This window comes from Piliocolobus tephrosceles, chromosome 5 (genome assembly GCF_002776525.5).
Source record: "Piliocolobus tephrosceles isolate RC106 chromosome 5, ASM277652v3, whole genome shotgun sequence".
NCBI lineage: Eukaryota > Metazoa > Chordata > Mammalia > Primates > Cercopithecidae > Piliocolobus > Piliocolobus tephrosceles.
The window spans coordinates 47425993-47443982 of record NC_045438.1 but is presented as its reverse complement, the minus strand read 5'-3'; the positions used below and the strand labels follow the sequence as shown (position 1 = coordinate 47443982).

The 17990-nt window shown below is 38.5% G+C and overlaps 1 long non-coding RNA gene across 1 annotated transcript in view; it reads left to right on the top strand.

The window, feature by feature from the left end:
• Positions 1 to 17990, top strand: part of LOC113219765 — a 158108-nt gene that overhangs the window by 29055 nt on the left and 111063 nt on the right. The window contains exon 2 of the long non-coding RNA XR_003306752.1: positions 10268 to 10293. This is a non-coding gene — a long non-coding RNA (uncharacterized LOC113219765). The remainder of the gene's footprint in view (positions 1 to 10267; positions 10294 to 17990) is intronic.

Here is a 17990-nt window from a genome sequence, read left to right as displayed (position 1 = left end):
CTCAGCATAATCCTTCAATTTCCTTTTCATAAAGCCTCTGTGATGCTGTTAAAGCAGATTCCTGGGCACCATTCCTAAAGACTCTGATTGGGTGAGTCTAAAATCCAAAGAAAAGCCCTACCACAGTGAGCATGCTCTTTGCTGCATGGGAGATAGGAGTGGCTGAGGGAAGCCCTGTATATTCAGATCTTTGTTTGACAATTTGTGTTTATTTATTCAGCTCAGCTGACTCTGTTTAGCAGCAATACAGCTAGCTACTTCTTCATCTCCTTCCCCTTTTTGATCTCCAGATCATTTCTCAGGGTTAGAAGTATCACGATATATTGGCACTCTGTGCTCTACCTCAATTTTGTTACAAACGTATTGGTTGGATTGTAGCCATTTCCTAGTTTCATTGAACGTGGAATTTTCTCTCTCGTATTATTTTGCTGCTCTGGTGGTTTTAAAGAGAGATCATTTTCAAGAGAAGTTTTTTGGTTTATTTTTCTTTAGTTCTATTTCTTTAATTCATCTCAATCTGTAATCTTGTATCTTATCTATCGCTTTGCAAAGTCTATATTTCCCTTAATTTTCTCAAGTGCAGAGCATTTTCTGCCTAAAAATATTCCAGAGTCAAACTTCTTAATCTAGTTTCAGTGTGCTACATCTATGTTCTCATTTTGAAATATTCTTCTTGCATAGCTTCTCCATCTTCTTTTCTATTTTATTTCAATAACACAGGCTTATGTAGGTTTGATCTCCTATCTCCTCAGTGATAGTGTAGTTATATTCTTGGGATCACTACCTATTTTCCAGGGAATTATTAAGATCCTTCCTTTAAAGTCCATGTTGGACAATTTAGCTATATCATGTATCAGATATTCCATATTTCAGTTATTCAGCAGCCTGAGCATGGTAGGAAGTTGAGTATCTTGTCACTCACAACTGGGTAATTAGGTAAAATTCTGTGAAACATTTCTTGATGTTTGAAAAATGGTGACAGAGTACAGTTTGAGAAGATAGAGATGATCCTTTCCTGCCCAGAGATGTAGACATCCGTTGTGGAGTCACCTTCTTCAGGGACAACTTGTCACATTAATTTGACAACGCTTGGGGGAAATGTTCCATGGTTCATGGACTTTCTATATCAGAAGGTGAATATGTTTTCTCCACCATGGATAGCTACCCTTAGTGCTATTGATTGGGAGTTGTGAAAATGTCAGAAATTCAATCTTTTTCTGTGCCTTATCTTCATCTTCAGACTTTGCCCCTGTAGGACATATTTTGGTAGCAATACAATGTACCACAATGCTCTTTGCAGATAAGGAAACTAAGGCATGGAGATGATAAGTAAGTCAATCAGCCCCAAGTTTAGAGATGGAATGTGTACATAGGTGACCTAACAGCCTGACTCTTTACCACTATGCTATCCCTTCTTTTTACCAATATTTATTGAAGGCCGATGATATAAAGCCCTTAGCTGGTAGGGCATCATAATATGATTTCACAGGAGAGCTTGAGATTTTTAGATCTACAGATAATACATAAGCCTTTTTTAGGCAAAGTACTCACTGTCTCCTCAATTTATGAGTCTTTCAATTTATATGCTTGCTGATGTCTCTTTCTGCCAATTCTCTCCTGGAAATGCACACAGACATATAATAGCTAAAAGGCAGTCTGCCTGAGAGAGTAGAAGGAAAATAGAGGTAAAAACCATGGCAAATGCAATAATCCACCTTTGGATATTTGAAAACTGATTAAATAGTATGATTATTTTTCTAGATTTGTCCAAGGCTTTCTAATAATAATCTAAAACATGGTAGTTGTTTTGTAACTCTTGTGATAGGATTACTCTTTCAGGTGTCTGCTAAAGATATGATTAAGATGAATTCATTAATTAATCAAACATTCTGTTCAGTTCTCCTTTTATCCCCCTCTTCTAACTGCAGTTGATATTTTTCCAGGGCACAGGAGGTATCATGATTCAATTGGCTGAGGGAAACAAATAGCATTTTTCGATAACAACTCAGTCAGAGATCAGTTGCCAAGATTTTATTGTTCATCCCCACACAGTAAGACGATTTTTTTCTCTTGTCTTTAGCTTGACACCAATATGAGGCAGCCTAAGTTTCCTCTGCTATGTTTGGTGATTGATTTGATTTTTGTAGCCAGGGAAGCATCCTTTCACTGCATGAAGACCTGGGTCTACCAAGGCTTCTGCAGAGAACTGCTGGAGCACAAAGGATTCATCTCAAAGTTTGTTTTAGAGAGACTTGGGAAATTTTAAAAGCTTACCGAGGCAGTACAGCAAATGTAGCCTAACATTAATACCGCAGACTACCAGGAATAGCAAGTCCAAAGCAACTAACCTTACTTCCGGCATCTAGGCTGGCAAAGTTCATTGATCAGGTTCTCTAAACTGTGCTCTGCCCATATCTACCTTTAAATTATTTCCATTATTCCAGAAACTAATATACTCCATAAGGCTAAGACCAAATAATCCAAGTTAATAAAAGCAAGTAAGTAAACGAACTATCTGACAGCCTTGCATGGAGCAACAAACCATCTAGGTAGTCCTTACAGTTCTGAAGTTTTCCTCCCACATTCAGCAGAGCTCTCAACCATCCTTCTGGATTTTGCCATATCGTTTAACTCTTTCCCCTATCATACAAATGAGAAAACTTAAGTAATAGTTGTAATTATGTAGGTTATTCTACTTCTCAATAGAAGTATGACACAGGGTGTCTTGGTCTGTCTTGAACTAGGCTCCCTGGTTTTTGTAGAATCACTGACTGATTTCCTTCATGCCATTTGGATTTGTTTAGCCTCTGGGTTCTTCTCCTCACCTCCACTTTAAGAGCCAGTAGTATTTATCGAAAGAATACTATGTTTCTAGGTATCTTACGTCATTACCTTTAATCCTCCCAAGAACCCTAGCAGGCATCAATACTAATTCTCTTTCACAAATAAAGAAATTGACATTGAACTAGTAAGTGGTGGAACCTCTGTCTGAGTCTGAGACTTGACTCAGGACTCTCTCATTCAAAGTAACCACAAAATTTCAATTCATATAAAAAGGAGAATCTTTATGCCAATACAAGTTTTCAGGGTTTGAGGAAGATGTCAATGAAACTATCATGAACTGGCTCACTTTATTATTTCTCACAAAAGGTAGTTGTTGTAAACTTTTTTGCTTAGATTTTGCTTTGTGCACAGTCTGTTTCTATGTAGCATGGCATGAAAGGAAGAAAAATTATTCAAAATTCAGTAACTTCTGTATTGATAAATATGGATATCAAATCCAGATGATACAGATTCCTATGTTTTTTGAAAGGAGAAATAAAGAGGAAAGGTTTATGTAAAGAGGATTAAAGAAACTTCTCCAAAACCCAACAGCACAGGGGGATTTTTATTAGCTTTACAAACAAGAATAGAACTTTGAACAGTTCATAAACTCAAAGTCAGTCTGACCCTTTGCCAGGAAACATGAATTCTCTTTCCGGTGGGTAACAATCAGTGTTGGATTAGTCAGCACCTGTCCCTCTTCTTCCCTATTTCATTTGTTTCCGCTAAGAAACTGGCAATTATTTGCATTTAAGGTCTACCATATTGATGATATTTGAAACTGTAAATTGGATTTGCTGTCTGAGGTATGGGGTAAATACAGATAAAAGGAAATTAACATTGGCAGCAGGTGAAGAAGATACTAGCCGTTTCGGAAAGGTGAAAGAACTTCAGTGCAATAGCCTTACCCCTCCAAAGTCAAGGGCAGAAAGCATTTTAAGAAGGAGTGATCACTAGAGTCAGATGCTAGGTACAGTTCAAGGATGACAGAAGCTGATCAAGGGGCCATTAGTTTGAATGATTAAGAGGGCAATAATTTCTTTGAATAATGCTATTTTAGCTTTCAGCAGTAGGGACAAAAGCTTTAAAAAGGGAGAAGTAAAAGGGCCACATCCGTGTGGGCTACTGTCATGTCTATTATTTAATTGTCCTGATATTATTTCCTAGTAATCCAACCTAAATGCTGATCAAAAATTGACTTAGGTACATATGTAGTTTTTAACCCTGAAATGATTTAAAATGAATTTTAAAAATGCCTTTTCTAACTAAGGCTAATTTTTCTCTCCTGGAAGCCGAAAAGACTGCACTATTAGGACCATTTTGAGCAGAGAATTTATTATACAAGGTACAATCTCACTGTAACAAGTAACCTTGTTTAGAAGGAAATACACGTTTTTGGTTTAGTTTAAAAGAGGTGAGTAGAAGAGAAAACAGCAAATTACAAATAAGAGGCAATGTCTACTTTGGGTTTTTAAATTTTTTTTCCTGCTCCCAAGTCTATAAAACTCAGTGAGCCACAATGAGTATAATATAATAAGGTGTTCATAGTTTCCCTTTACAGACTTTCAGGCAGACCAGCCCTATAAGTTCTGTAGCTGCACACTGATGCTCTAACACAAGGGAGGCTGCATTTCTATAGGTGCTACCACTGATCACGCCACCTGAAAATGCTGAGTGAAATGTTTTAAAGACCGTGGCTGTCAGACCTCCACAGTGTCAAGTGTGTATTCATTTAATTAGAACTAGGAACCAACAACAGAGAAATGACAATGACTAAAATCAAGAGTCTCTGATGACCAGGGAAATTGTTACAAATGTCCAGGGTGTACTGAGTCTAAATCAGGAGGCCTAAGTTCAAGGCCCCATGGTGTTGTTTGTGTGATTATGAACAAGTTATTTAACCTCTTGATGTGTTTCCACACTGTATAGAAGAATAATGACATAATGACATCTGGACCACCAACTGACCTGCAGAGTCACAGAGAGACGGCCAGTGTAAACCCTCAAGCAACTACATGTGAAAGTCATTAGTGTTATTAGCATGTCTGTTTTGATTTTCCCAATGCTTTATTTTATATTTGGCATTAGAAATATTTTCTGGACAGATCTGACAAGGTAGAAAATGTTAGTAATTGAGAACTATTTTGAAATTATCCTTTTATTTCGTACCTAAAAACCAAAACCCCCAAATCCAACAAATAAACAGCATTACCAACCTATAAACAAACTGAACTACTGAGAGAAGTAATTTTCTCAATGTTGTCCAAGTAGTGAGTGGAAATCCCTAGAAAAAAACACATTCTTGGACTTCCAGATTTTTATGTCTTCATGCAGCATGACAAACACAAGTACTCAATAATTACGTGTTTTAATGAGAAAATAAAAATAAGAGGCATCTTTTTCTACTTAGTCAGTTGCATCTTTCTGTGAAATAAACCCAGCTTCTAACATTTTCTGCAGGGTAGTTGTGCCTCTCCAGCTCTCTCTATCCAACTGTAGCAGAAAAAGCTGTATTATACCCTTACTCTGCCCCTTGGAATGGGGCCACAGTGGAATGGTGCAGAAATGGGCACCTGCCCCTAGGAAATGCTCTGGGAATTTTCTATCTTGATTCTGAGGGTATAAGTTGTGAAACTTGGCAGCTGTCAGTGACCTTGTTTCCTGTATAAATTTCTAGAGTCTTAGAGAGGTGGTCTGGAGGGAGGAGAAGAAAGGAGAGAAGAGAAGAAGAGGGGTGAGGGGAGAAGAGGGAAGGGGAGAAAGCTCTTGTATAGAGTGGAAAAGACACCACTATGAAGCCCAAGTATTTTCAATCTTTGTTTCAGGCCAGACTATTTATTTCAGCAGGCTAGTGTTTTTCTCTGGATCCTTTGACAGACACACTGGTGAGCATGTGGACTTTGTGGTCAGCGGAACTGAGCTTGGATCCTAGAGTCATTTACTGGCTGTGTGACCTTAGGAAAGCTATTTAAATTCTAGAGTCTCAGTTCCTTAATCTGTATAAAAGGATAAAAGGTCCTCATCTTGTAAAGTTTTTCTAAAGCTTAAATAAGATATTGTGTGCAAAATGCTTAATTCAAGCCTTGCGTGAATTAGACACCTAGTAAAATACAGCCCTTAGAATCGTAGGTTTTTGGAATTAGGGAATGCTAGGGCAGAAAGGATTATTGGAAACCATCTGGCTTGTTGATTCTCATAAGACCCTTTAGAGTCTTAAGCGCTCTCTAAAGACAGATAACATCGGAAGAAAACAGGACCTCTGCACCTCATCTCTCACTTCACACAGAAAGCCTCTATTTTTGTGTCATATTTTGGAATTTCTAGTTTAAAAAGTAATATAAGGGAAGACTTTTGCAAAAGGAAAGTTTGAAAAAAAGATAGTGCAACTTACTGACTTTATAAACAAGGAAACTGAGACACAGGAAGTCAAGTGATTTGCTTCTTTGTCCATCTTGTCAGGGAATTCAGGGGGTACACACACTCTTCCTTAATATCAGCAAGCCCAATGCCGGGTATCTTCAGCCATTGGCTCTCCTTACATGGTAGCTTCCCCAGATGCAATGGTACAGTCAAGAGCGACTCCAGTCTGCTTTGCCCATTCTAGGCACCAGGTTCTGATTGAAATTACAGAGGGAGGCTGTGATCAGATTAATTATCTAAAACTATTTTTGAAGACAGTGAACAGACAAAAAAATGAGATGACTAAGCCCATGCTGCGGAATAAAAACTCTATACTGTTCTCTCAAGTTATTTAGGCAAAATTAAAAACAAGGAACTCTGAAGAATATAAAGTAGGCTTTGAGATGGACTTCCGACTCTTACTGGAAATTGGTAAAGTCTTTAGTCATGTATCATTAAGGGAATTGTCTCTGTTATGGTCCAGTCTAGATGTCTCTTCATCATTCATGTTCTGCTGATACCATTCATATCCTGCCCCAGACTGGGATGACATTTTCACTTTCTTCAATCAAGCTTTATTCATGATTACTGTGAAATTTTTAGTCTCTGCATCTGCAATTGCTCAAAGATGATACTGTAAGTCAACTGATTTCTAAGAAAGCTTCAATTCTGAAAAATGCCTGTTGCCAGTTAGCAACTCATAATGGTTAAAATGACATTAATGGACAATGTTTATTGAGCACTGCAGTGCTTCAGCCAGGTCACAGATTGACAGGAAGAGAGCCCCCCAACCCCGTCCAGCACACATACACACACACACACACACACACACACACACACACACACACACACACACATACTGCAAGGTTAGATTAGGTTCCTGATCTAATTAGCCAAGGATGCAAATCTAATCAGAAGGGAGGTGGCTACACAGGAGAAGAGCAGATGCTGCGAATTTCAGCATAACTTCCTGGGCTGCCCCCAAAAATCTAAAGGGAGCCCACAACTTCCAGAGACTCTGTCCATACAAGGTGCACAAAGGGTCTTTCTTGACATGGCATTGCCCTTTAATATTCAGGGTGTCCATCATTTTCTAGATGGAATTGTCTAACAACCTATTTGCCTCTTGAACCCAATTCAGTGTCTGTAACATCTCATCGTCAGGGCCTGGATGTCCCAGAATCAAATCTCTGCTTTCAGATTTTTGGGGTCCTGGGAAAGACTCAATTTTCCATTCACCAAGTGCCCTGGCTCTCATGCATCATCTCATTGAATCCCTGGGAAGAGCTACTACAGGTTCACAATAATTATCCAAAACCCTCAGGGTCATATAAATTTTTCAATTCAGAACTTTGAGATTTCAGTCAAACTGCATAGTGCATGTACCATATATTTAATTTGTACCACCTCCAGTGAGGTCTGAGGCAGCACCCTATAAATAATCACTTTATAGGAGGATTAAATAAAGGCTATGAATTGACTTACCTTATTTCAGTCAGGATCTTCTACCAGATGCTTCTGTGTCAGATGCATGCCAAATGTGCCAAATGCTTTTGTGACAAAAGTCTTTTGGCTCTAAGAACATTTTGGACCTTGCAATGCAGATTATGTTTGTTGACCTATGTTATTATCTTCATCTTGCAATGGAGGAAGTGGAGGCTTAGAGACAGACTTTAAGAACCTTGCCCAAGACAACAGCCAGTAAGTGGTGGGATTAACATTCAGAGTTAGGCCTGCCTAAATTCCAAGCTCACATCTTTAATCACTCACCATAACCTAGCCGTGGCTCCCTTTCAGTTTGAGAGAGGTTTAAATGTTCTGTCTCCCTCTAAGAGGAACTTCACTAGGGGGAGAATAGTGAGACACCTTGGGTGGGAAAGGAAGGGGACATCCAAATCCCAGTAATCAAGATAAATCAATTTTAACATAATATACTTACAATTGAAATTAATGCAAAAAATCCTCAGTTTAAAAAAATATCAAAAATTTAAATCAAGATGGGATCAGCGTTACTGACTTTCAATTTTTCCTCAGATGCCCATATGGCTCTCTGAGAGCTGTGTGAGTACTGCTGTAGCTAGTCTCTGCTTTCCCTGCAATAAGAAAAGGTATGATACTGCATTCCTTTTGGCAAGAAGGGTGGCTCCAGAGTGGGTCCCAAGAGAAGTGGTTCTTCAGTGTACAGAATTCATGAGCACTACCATGCTTCCTGATTACCAGGGTTAAACATCCCTTCTGGCTACAGAAACCCAACGTTATTGTTGAACCGTTTCATTCCATCCTCAATTATACCAAGAGAAGAAAGGCTATGTTTGTAGACACTTCAACAGAGTTAAGGGATTGGAAAGGAAAGGTTTAAGTTGCTGTACTATCAAGTTCACAATTGTTTTCATGAGGCCTAGTGAGAAACAGAATCCACTTCAGTAAAGAGAGTTTAATGAAGGAATTACTTACGGGGTGAGGAAACAGAAAGGACATTAGGACACTCAGAATGGAGCAATAGTAGGTTGCTGATACTACCCACTAGCCCAAAGGGGAGCAGGGGAAAATGGTGGTCCTAGAATGCGAGAACTGATTGGTGCAAAGGAGCTGTGAAGTAGAAGCTATGGTTGTGGAGCAGCACTGCCCCAAATCAGGGAGGGAGAGGCGAAAAATTCCCCAGCCTCTTGCTCCCCTACTTTATCCAATCTCATGCCAGAGCCTCCCATGGGCTGGATCCATAGGAAATAGCCAGAAGTGGGCCTGGCTGGTGCCATGAACACTGGTCAATGTGGAGCACAGAGAAAGGCATCAGAGGGTGGAGAAAGGATCTGGGGCAGGGAGAAACTGAAGGGAAACCACAAAAGTCTTGAATTTCACAAGCTCAGACACCATCAAGTACACAGTCTATTTCATGACACAGTGAAAGCAGAAGGAATACAAAGACAGTTACTTTAGCTAATGATTTCACTATCACTTAAAATGAAATTATTGTATGCAAAAATCACTATTGGGTATTATTAGGTTGGTGCAAAATTGATTGCCATTAAATGGCAAAACTGCAATCAATTTTGCACCAACCTAAAATTCTCATTGTGCAGAAAAGAGACTGATTTTATTCTCCTTTTTAATAAATAGAAACCTTTATATAGAAAAGAAGATGGTTTATGTTAATGTGAGTCCCTGGCAATATGATGCAGATTTCCTTATTCTCCCATTCAAAACAATAAGAGAAACACTAGGACATAAGGCATTGAAGATTTTAAACCCTAAATAATCCTTCAGAATCAGCATTCAAAGACAATAAAAGGACTCAACGGGGATTTAAGTAAAGTGGCTATTTTTATACATCATTTTAAGAGCATGGTTAAAAAGTGATGGCCATTGATTTGGTATGACTCATGGCCACTGACGTGGATATATTCTCTAAATATATGAGACGTCTATCCTGAAGTAATTATAGATTTCTTTTCCATATGAATGACTACTTTGGGATATTATTTAGACTTCTGAAAAGTAAGGAGGGTAAGGAGAATGAGAGCAAGATGGTCTACCTGTCCCTGAGGACCACCAAGGAAAAAGATTCTACTTAGACCGTGGAACTCTTAGTGCTAGTGTCTTTTCACATGTTTATGATTTCGTGTCAAAATTTAAGACCAAATTGCTTGATTCTGTCTTCTAGCACCAAATTCCTTTAGGTGATGCTTGGCTCAGTTCTCCCTGGGTCATCCAGATCTTAACAATGTCTAAAATACTAATTTTTCACGTTCCCCTTTGGTATAGTTGGGTAAAGGACTTGAAGCCAATATAAGTCATTGTTAGAAAATACTATTAGAATTTTTCTCCTACAAATTATATCAGATAAAGGATATACAAATTTTTAGAAGTATTTTTTCAGGCTACCTGTCCTATTGGTTGAATTCAGTTTATGCTGATAGCACTCTTTCCTCCTCAGTGTGGATGTTTAACCACACTTTCAATACTCATCAGTTTGTTTTTCTGTCTCAGCTTTTCCCTTCCCACTTGAACAAAATTAAATATCTACCTTTTAACTTCTGTCTTTCAGAGACCCACAAAGGAAGAGATACTGAGGTAAATCTTCAGAATAGATTTGGGAAAATGTTTATTAGTAATTAAGTTATATATAGTCAATGTTTATTGTGTATTCTGTATATAACATTGTGTTTTATACTGGGAATTTAAAGATAAGTAAGGCTTACTCCCTTATTTTCAGAAATATCAAATCTAATAAGGAAAACAAACAGATAAAGATGATTTCTTTTAATATGCTAAAGATAATAACAGAAGTATAAATATTTTTTTCTGGATACAGGCATTCTGAGCCCACTCATAAACTACTGGCAAAATAAATTCAAATACTTATTCCTTCGTTCTTAGAATGTTGCCCAAAGCCTTTATTTGTAAAGCTACATGTTTTTTACTTGCTTTATCAGTTGTATAGAGCAGGATAGCAGTGCATCTTTATATTATAAACATTCATGCTGACAACAAAATGGTGTGTCACTTTTGTTGCATAGAGATAAACGTGATTGCAGTGTGCACTTGAAAGGTGAAACTTTATAAATATGACTGTTTTAGAATTTAATTTAGAGGTCATGTAGATAAATGCATATGTTGGAAAGTCTGAGAGTCCTGGATTTGACTTTTGGTTCTGCCATTTACTGGTTGTGTGAAAGGTTACATGAAACCATTTGAAAATAAAAATATTAATTTTTAAAGCAGAGATGAAATACCCATCTAAGAGCATGGTGGTGATAATTTAATCATATAACATGCATTTGGAAAACATAATGCCCATAATAATCATTCAATAAATGGTAGTTATTATTATTAATGAATCCAAAAATTACTTGTATTATATAATACTTGCTTATAAAATGTTTTGTTAAGGAATCAAGGATCATCATTGCTCAACAAATTCGCTTATAAAATTATAATTTCAATGTACATAAGTATACAATTATAGAATAATTTTTTTAATGATAAAACTGACCCTCACTCACTTTCAAGATAATAATACTGAGATTTAGAGGGCTTTAGTAACTTGCCCAAGTCACTGAGGTGTTTAGAGAATACACAGCTATTAACCCCAAGCAGTGTCTTGCACTTCAGAGTTTACTTGTCCTCCCCTCTTACTTCATCCCCACTCTCCCTGTAGTTTCCATCTGCATTACAAATACTCCTTTTCTCATGAACATTTCTGATTCATGCTCCTTTGACAGGGAAGCTAAGCTGTTCTATCACTGATGAGGTGCGAATGAGTTGCTGTTATTAATACAAACAGAGGCACCCTCTGAGTATTATGCATTTTTCAGATCAAGCATCAAAATATGAAACTACAAAAACAACTAATGAAAACAAAATGAATATTGTTAACTAAATTAATGCTATCATCTTCCTCAAGTGCGTCTTCAAAATGAAATGGTCCAAAGGCAAAAATAGAACAAGCTGAGAACACTTAGTTCCATAGTATAGAGGGTTTGAAACACAGACTTAATTTCCAACGTGTTAAATTGCTCAAGTGTCAGTGGTGATAAGTATCAGCATAAGAAGACCCACCCCCAAATTCAGTATTCTCCTTCCCAGCAAATCTAATAGAATTATAACATAACCCAGCAACAGCCACATCAACCAAACGAATCTGCAGTTTGAAGCCTGACCCAGAGATCCCCTCTCTGTTTCCTGCTGTAGGCGTTTTAAAGCCATTGCCACTTTTCCTTTCTATTGCCAAAATACTTGTTTCAGTGGCCTCTACGAATGATTCCGATGGAGCAGGGATAACAAATCAAGGAACCATGTTACTAGGCATGTTTATTTGTTGAAGCTATGTAATGCTCTTGAGGTTAGTGAAATTAGCATCTGTATCTGTTAAACATATTTTCACTCCTTTTCAAGTCAGTGCTATTCTTTTGGTGGTTTAGCCCTTCGTGATCAATGTTTATAAAAAAAATGCTTTAGAGGCTGTATGTGCTGGGAGCATGGTGGTTGGTCAAGTTTCCTTGGTCACCTGAAGAGTTGCCTTGATTTGAGGATGGCAGTGATTTGAATAGTGTTGGTTCAAGGTAGTTTTGTCATTTAAAATAATATGTGGGAAAGGGGCTGCTTATGATTCCTTTATGTTTTCTCCATGTCTCAATGAGGATAAGATTCTGCTTGAGGAACTCTAGGTAAGAACATGTAGGATAATTCCACTTTGAGGAAAGGTACTTTGTTACTAATGTTGGTAAGACAGCTTCTGCTATAAATGCTCTTCGCAATCCACATGTAGAGAATTCTAGACAACAGTATCAGCCTGGATGCCAGAAAATGCACAGTGAGCATGACGTGCCCATCAGCTGAGGCATTCTGACTGTAGCTGAGGATGCAATGGTATTTTACTTGATTCATGTATTTTACTTGATTCAATGGTATTTTACTGCATTCAGGAATGCAGAGGATAGATTCTATGGGAGAAAGAGAAGCTTTGTTTAAGTAACTGATCTAAAGACATTACAATGTTAGCTACTTTCACTCCTTCAAATCCCAAATATTGCTTAATATTTGATTTACTTTGCACTGATGATTTGGAATTAAATAAGATATAGTCTCTGGCATCCAGAGGGTCACAGTCAGATAGGAAAGATATGGATGGATATTACCAAAAATTCTTTAAGTTTGGAGATTCTTTAAGTTTGGAAAACTTAAAGGAAAGGGCAGATTGATTCTCTAGTGCTGGCTGCAATGGGCGATTCCTCAGAGAAGGCAGGAGAATGATTGGCACCTGAACTAATCCTTGAAGAACATATAGAAATTCTCTGGACAAGATGCAAGAGCATTAGAAACAGAGAAAATAATGTAGCAAGGAATGGTACGAATGGAAACTGTGATAAAAATGGTCATTTTGAGGGTTTTTTGAAAGGTGTCAGATTATCCATTTAGCTTCCTTGCATTCATTTTATTTTACCTGGAAGAAAATAAATTAGTAGCACATGAAAAAATAAGAAAAACAAACAAAACATATGTTCTGTTAGTAGTCTTGAGGACCTAAATATATATCATCATAAAATCTTTACATACAGGCCATTCTCAAACTGTGGCTATTTTTATGAAACTGTTGAAATAGTGCAGGCACCCCATTGACCATTACCATTCAGTGATGATTGGAGGTTAAAATTTATAAAGAGACTTTTATATTCTGATAAAATGATAGCTGTTTATGCTGTTCCACAACTGCACCACCTTTTCAAATACCATTCCATTACTATTGCTTCTTAGATGACTTGATGATGGATCACACTGGATATGATATTTCATGCTGAATCTCCCTAATATGCTCCTCAATCTGACATTTGAATTGCCTCAGGAGAAGTTTCTAGTCAAAAGCCTGCATAACTTCATGTCACAGAAATTAAAGATGTAGCTATTTACACAAATAATATTTTTAACATGCAAGAAATAATTCTCTTTTAAGTCAGTAGAGTATGGAAAATTAATAAATTCTTAGAAATCTGTTAAAATATAGATGCCCAGACTTAGAAAGCTTTACCAATGAGTTACTTATAAATTCAAAGACATAAAGTGTAGTTGCTACACAAATAAGGGCCATATTGAGAATGTTTCCTATTCAGAAATTCTTAGCATGAAGCCTAGAAATGGGATCACGAAACTACTCATGTATCTTGGCATTGAATGTCCTGGTCACTGCAGAGCAACCTTAAACTACTAACAGCACTAGTAATGTCGAGGTGTTAGTGAAAGCATTCGTATATAGCATGAGTGTAATGGAAACCAATATTAAGTATGGTATATCATTAATTGATAAAGATGCCTTTTGTGATATTTTTCAAACTATTTGCCAATAGTATTGAAAGAACTATGTGTTGTCTAGCAATTTGACACTTAATGAACATTTTAAAATTTTCTTACTATGTGTTAGGTATGGCATTAGCATTCTGCAGTGCAAAAGATGAAAGCAACCAGTCTTTGTCCTGGTAGGAGACAAAGTGTGCACAGTTGCTATGGCTGGAAGCTGTGTTTCTTTCTTCACAACCAAGCTTATCCCATCAAAACAAATGAGCCAGGCAAAAACCTTTGCTTGAGGGAAAAACCTCACAGAATCTAAACACTTTAACTGTGATTCTGATCCATTTATTTCTCCTCTCCTTCCTTACACTCTGTCGTGTCTGGAACCCAGCAATGATTAGAGTCACAGGACAGAGAAGAACTATTGGGGGCAGAGTATGTAGATAGATCATGTAGAACCTTGTAGGCAATGGCAGGATTTTTGAATATTACTTTGAATGACATGGAAAATCATTGAAGAGATTGAGGCAAAGAGCATGGTATATCTAAGTGTCTAAAAGGATTATTTTGAGTGCTGTAGAATAAGAAGAGATCATAAGGTACAAGGATTAAAGCAAGGATCTAAATGGGAGGTTATAGGAATAATCCAGGCAATGGGTAACAGAGACACAGACTAGCCTGCCAGCAATAGATGTAAAAAGTTTTCAGATTATGGATATGTTTTGAAGACAAAGCCAGTAGGATTTGCTTAAAAATTGAATTCAGGATGTAAGAGAAATGATTCAAAGATAAAACCACAGATTTGGGTTTTATAATTTGCAAGAATGGAGTTGCTACTAACTGAGATGGAGATGACTTCAGGCAGAGCAGGTTTGGTGGTGGATATTTGCCATTTTATTGGCCATGTTAATTTGAGATGTCTGATATACATGTAGAGATGTGACATGAACAACTGCATATAGGTCTGTGTTTCAAGAAAGAGGACTAGCTGGCCAAATAACTACCAGCTGACAATATGTAGTTGGTAGTTAAAGCAACAGGACTGAAAGAGATCACCAAAGAACTAAAAATTACAGCATTCCAGTATTCAGAAATTGTGGATATAGGATCCCAACAGATAAAATTCATAGGCAGAATTGAAGTCTATGTGCATAACTATGTCAACTAGCGTCAAGTCAAAGAAATAAAAGACAAGGTCAGCACAGTGGCTCATTCCTGTAATGCCAGGACTGTGAGAGGCTGAAGGAGGAGGAGAACTCCTTGAGCCCAGGAGTTTGAGACCAGCCTGGGCAACATAGTGTGACCTCATCTCTACCAAAAATTAAGAAATTATCTAGGCATGGTGGTATGGTGTACACCTCTAATCTAAGCTACTTGAGGGGCTGAGGAGGGAGGATTAAAAAATAATAGTATGACAGCATATCCTGTGTCAGGAGATGTGGAATATATCTTTAAAATCAACTGTTTTTCTTGAGAATTGACCATATAGGCACTTTTGGACTTTGATAGTTGTATTAGTTTATTCTCACACTGCTATAAAGAAATACCTGAGACTGGGTAATGTATAAAGAAAAGAGGTTTAATTGGTTCATGGTTCTATGGGCTGTGCAGGAAGCATAGCACCTTCTGCTCTGGGGAGGCCTCAGGAAACAAACACTCATAGTAGAAAGCAAAGGGGAAGCAGGTACATCTTATGTGGCAAGAGAGAGAGAGAGACAGAGAGAGCGAGAGAGAGCGCTACACACTTTTAAATGACCAGATTTCAGGAGAACTCACTCACTATTGTGAGGACAATACTGTGAGGGAAATCTGCCCCCATGATCCAATCACCTTCCACCAGGTCTCACCTCCAACATTGAGGATTACAATTTGACACAAAATTTGGACAGAGACACAGACCCAAACCAAATCATTCAACCTCCGGCCCCTCCCAAATCTCATGTCTTTCTCAGATTTGAAAATACAATCATACCTTCTCAACAGTTTCCTAAAGTCTTAGCTCATTTCATCATTAACTCCAAAGTCAAAACCCTATTCTGAGACAAGGCAAGTCCCTTCTGCCTATGAGCCTGTAAAATCAAAAACAAGTTAGTTACTTCCAAGACACAATGAGACTACACACATTTCGTAAAGACTCCCCATTCCAAAAGGGAGAAATCAGCCAAAATAAAGGGGTTACATTCCCTATACAAGTCTGAAACCCCAGGAGGGCAGTTGTTAAATTTTAAAGCTCCAAAATAATCTCCTTTGATTCCATGTCTCACATCCAGGGCACAGTGGTGAAAGGGGTGGGCTCACAGAGCCTTGGGCAGCTCTGCCTCTGTGGCTTTGCAGGATACAGCCCTGAAGCTGCTCTTAGGGCTGTTGAGTGCCTGTGGCTTTTTCAGGCACAGTGAAAGCTGTCAGCGAGTCTACCATTCTGAGGTCTGAAGGATGTCCCTTTGTACTCACCTCCTCCAGGCAGTGCCCCAGTGGGGATTCTGTGTGGGGCCTCCAACCCCACATTTCTCCTCTGCATTGCCCCAGTAGAGGCTCTTTCTGAAGTCTCTGCTCCTGCAGCAGATTGGACATCCAAGCTTTTCCATATATCCTCTGAAATCTAGGCAGAGGCTCCCAAGTCTCAACTCTTGAATTCTATGCACCCACAGGCTTAACACCACATGGAAGCTGCCAAGGCTTATGGCTTGCACCCTCTAAAGCAGCAGCCTGAGTATGTGGGCCCCTTTGAGCCATGGCTGGAGCTAGAGCAGCCAGGATGCAGGGAGCAGTGTTCCAAGGGTACACACGACAGTGGAGGCCTGGGTCTGGCCCACAGAACCATTCTGTCCTCCTAGGCCTCCCAGTCTGTGATGGGAAGGGCTTCTGCAAAGGACTCTGAAATGCCTTTGAGGCCTTTTCCCCTTGCCTTGAATATTAGCATTTGACTCCTTTTTTCTCATGCAAATTTCTGCAGCCTGATTAAATTCCACCCTGAAAATTGACTTTTTTTTTTCCTACCACATGGCTAGACTGCAAATTTTCCAAACATTTATGCTCTGCTTCCCTTTTAAATATGTTTCAGTTTTGAGTTTTTTTTTTTTTTTTTTTCTCACACTTATGAATGTATGCTGTTAGATGCAGCCAGGCTATACTTGAACATTTTGCTTCTTGGAAATTTTTCCAACAAGATACCCCAAATCATCACCCTTAAGTTCAAAGTTTCACAGATTCCTAGAGCAGGGGCACAATGCAGCCAGGCACTTTGCTAAAGCATAACAAGAGTAACTTTACTCCGGTTTGCAATCTGAGAACTCCTCAGCCTGGACTTCATTTTCCACATCACTATTACCATTTTGGTCAACCATTCAATAAGACTCTAGGAAGTTCCAAACTTTCCGTCAGCTTCCTCTCTTCTTCTGAGCCCTCTGAATTCTTCCAACGTCTTCCAGTTACCCAAATCCAAAGCTGCTTTCACATTTTCAGGTATCTTTATAGCAATGCCCCACTCCTTGGTACTGATTTTCTGTATTAGTCTGTATTCACATTGCTATAAAGAAATACCTGAGACTTGGCAATATATAAACAAAAGAGGTTTAAGTAGTTCAGAGTTCTGCAGGCTGTACAGGAAGTAGAGTGGATTCTGCTTCTGAAGAGGCCTCAGAAAACTTATAATCATTGTAGAAAGTGAAGGGAAGCTCAGGAAATATAATCGTGGCAGAAGGTGAAGGGGAACAGGCATGTCTTACTTGGCTGGAGCAGGAGCAAGGGTGAGAGAAAGGGGAGGTGCTACACAGTTTTAAATGACTGGATCCCTGGAGAACTCATTCACTATTGTGAGGATAGTACCAAGGGGAAAAATCCATCCCCATGATACAATCAACTCCCACTAGACCCCACCTCCAACGTTGGAGATTACAATTTGACACGAATTTTGGGTGGGGACACAGGTCCAAACCATACCAGTAGTCTTATTCTGAGAGTACCTGAAAATCTCCTGAGACCCATGA